Here is a 2,457-nt window from a genome sequence, read left to right as displayed (position 1 = left end):
TACATATGACTTATCTATCTATCCATCTATTTATCTACCCATCTACGCACACACACACACGCACACACATATATTTTATATATATATATATGTGTGTGTGTGTGTGTCTGTGTGTGTGTGTGTGTGTGTGGATGTCCGTGTGCGTGTATAGTGTGCATGTTTGAGGGAGTTATGAATTGGAAACGTATTTTAAATTAATATTCTAAACGCGAATATAAAATCCTCTAGCTGTAAGTATCCTATAAGAATTGGATCTAAAGGAAAACAAATAGACACCAAATTCGTGCGGAAGGCGACAGAAGACTATCGATTGAGGAGATCGAAAGAAATTTAGTCAAATATGTATACAATTCCCAACTTAAAAAAAAAAAAGTCAATACTAATGACTGCATAGAAAAACTGTTTTTCCACAAGGGGATTGTCAGACTTATAAGACTAATAAATCCCAAGCGTATTTGCACATTTAAAAAGAAACATATGAATAAAACTATAAAATTCAAAATAATTCGAGATTTATCACTTTGGTTCATAATGATTAAGAGTCATTATATCAGGTTCTGCAGTTAAAGGGGACATTTCAATTTAAACGACGTAAAGAGAAATTTTTGCATCTCTTTATCAATAGAAAGACAGCTTCGCAATAACATAAACAATGAGATTACTTGAGAAATAGCGCAGAAAAAAATCCCGCGAAATTGCGTGATACCATCCATCATAGTCTTTCCTTTGTGTGCATATTTGCACAATGGGTGCTAAAGGCACGATATCAATAATCAGTGGCGAAGCTTTTATAGAGAAATCGTTGGTAACCCGATAATGATTGGTATTATTTCGTGAGCTGAATCGCTTTCCGATAATAACAAGTCCCTGAAAGTAAGCAGTAGCCGTTCTTCACAAAACAAAGAAAATATGAAGAATATTTAATGTTGCTCTAAATCATCGCCTCACTGGAATAAAAACTTTCGCAGTTACAGGAATTTTTCAAAGTAATTAACTTGTGAAGCAATATCCCCCAGAGTAGAAGAAAAAAGCGAGAAATTGAGTGAAGGGAATAACAAATACTTAAAGAAGGATTTGGATATAAATAAACGAATGATTTTTGCTTATAACACAAACATCTAGATAGCTCAAAAACACAGGATAAGATAACGGCAATCGGCTCCTTAACTGATTGCTGTTACAAAAGTCAGGCCGTAATGCCAAGCACTGGGCCCTTTCAGCCATCTGGCGCTGAAGAGAGTGAAAAGAGGGCGTTAGAGTGGTTGGACAGCAAGAAAAAAAGACCAAGAAAACAGACAAGAGGTAGGATAAAAAAAAAACACTCACACACAAGCACAGTTGTACTGTGAAGTGATCAAGTTCTTGGATAATAAGATGGAACAGGAAAGGGCGGTAAACGTAAAATGCTGAAAAGTGGAGGCAGCCTGGGGCCAAAAGTACGCAAGAGACTCCCTTCAAGTAATGCCTACAGCGTATCATGTAAGGGGCACTGACGACAATGACCCATAACGGCGGATTGGCCCTTCAAAGCATTATTACGGATCTTTCCTACATAGTGACCACTAAGGGTTTTCGGGGGTCGTTATCTAGGAGTATTATTTCTTGGGTCATTATCTTTATGATATTTACAGTGCTGTTTTTTTAAATGTTTAAACGGCAATCCCCAACGGGCATGTATTAAACACGCCGCAACGGTGGCTACATACCGGGTTAAAATCGAAATGGGTCACTATTTCAGGAAAGACCCAGTATCACTATAGAGCACTTCACATTCAATCACTGGCTGACAATTGGCACAAATATTTGACATATTATTTCCTCAGGATACGTCCTTTCTCTCCTGACGCTGATCTTCGAGATTGCATTCAGTCGATGTCAATTCTAGCAATACGAAATCTCCTGTCTAATTGTCTACAGGTAAGTATTTTTACGAAGTTATCAACAATAAATAATTTTTTGAATGTATTCCATTTGTTATCCCATTACAGATTTTTGTCAAATTCATTTGATAGTGAATTTTAGTTTTAAATCGGCCGAAATGTGATATGTCACTAGAGTGCGGCACGAAAAGTAGATATATGTCGAATGTTATATATAATGCTTGTGTAACACTAATATTTTCTCTTACCCTCAACAGAGCAAAGTCGTTAGTATGGTTCATTTAGACTTAAAACTTTTTTTTGTACAATTATTAGATTATTAGATTTAAAAAGTAAACAAATTTCCATCTTTGGTAGGTTCGGTACGTCAAGTATATATATATATATATATATATATATATATATATATATATATATATATATATATATATATATATATATATATATATATATATATAATATATATATATATATATATATATATATACACACACACACAGAGAGAGAGAGAGAGAGAGAGAGAGAGAGAGAGAGAGAGGTGACGGCCAATAGGACACATCAGCGCGAGGGTGGACCA

At 35.2% G+C, this 2,457-nt stretch overlaps 1 pseudogene; it reads left to right on the top strand.

Annotated features, from left to right (window-relative positions):
- Window positions 1-1,917, top strand: part of LOC135220212 (glutamate receptor ionotropic, kainate glr-3-like) — a 20,880-nt pseudogene extending 18,963 nt beyond the window's left edge.
- Window positions 1,918-2,457: the final 540 nt, after the last annotated feature.

This window comes from Macrobrachium nipponense, chromosome 1 (genome assembly GCF_015104395.2).
Source record: "Macrobrachium nipponense isolate FS-2020 chromosome 1, ASM1510439v2, whole genome shotgun sequence".
NCBI classification, from domain to species: Eukaryota; Metazoa; Arthropoda; class Malacostraca; order Decapoda; family Palaemonidae; genus Macrobrachium; species Macrobrachium nipponense.
This window is presented reverse-complemented; position numbering and strand designations above follow the sequence as displayed.